This window comes from Corvus kubaryi, unplaced genomic scaffold (assembly GCF_017639235.1).
Source record: "Corvus kubaryi isolate FWS band 111438036 unplaced genomic scaffold, C.kubaryi_AGA036_p1.0 135, whole genome shotgun sequence".
In the NCBI taxonomy this organism is placed as follows: domain Eukaryota; kingdom Metazoa; phylum Chordata; class Aves; order Passeriformes; family Corvidae; genus Corvus; species Corvus kubaryi.
The window spans coordinates 456,298-456,561 of record NW_024580669.1 but is presented as its reverse complement, the minus strand read 5'-3'; the positions used below and the strand labels follow the sequence as shown (position 1 = coordinate 456,561).

At 9.5% G+C, this 264-nt stretch overlaps 1 protein-coding gene across 3 annotated transcripts in view; it reads right to left on the bottom strand.

Annotated features, from left to right (window-relative positions):
- Positions 1-264, bottom strand: part of MEST — a 7,276-nt gene that overhangs the window by 2,909 nt on the left and 4,103 nt on the right. The window lies entirely within an intron of this gene.

Genomic DNA, 264 nt, shown 5'->3' with positions numbered 1-264 from the left:
AAAACATAAATCTGATTAATAAATTTGATAAATATAAATAAATAAAAGTAAATAATAAAAAAATTTGAATAAAAATTCGATAAATAAAAATTTTAAAAATGAAAATAAATAATAAAAAAGAAATCTGATCAATAAATTTGATAAATAAAATAATAAAAGTACATAATAAAAAAGAAATCTGATTAATAAATTTGATAAATAAATAAAATAATAAATAAAAGTAAATAATAAAAAAGAAATCTGATTAATAAATTTGATAAATAA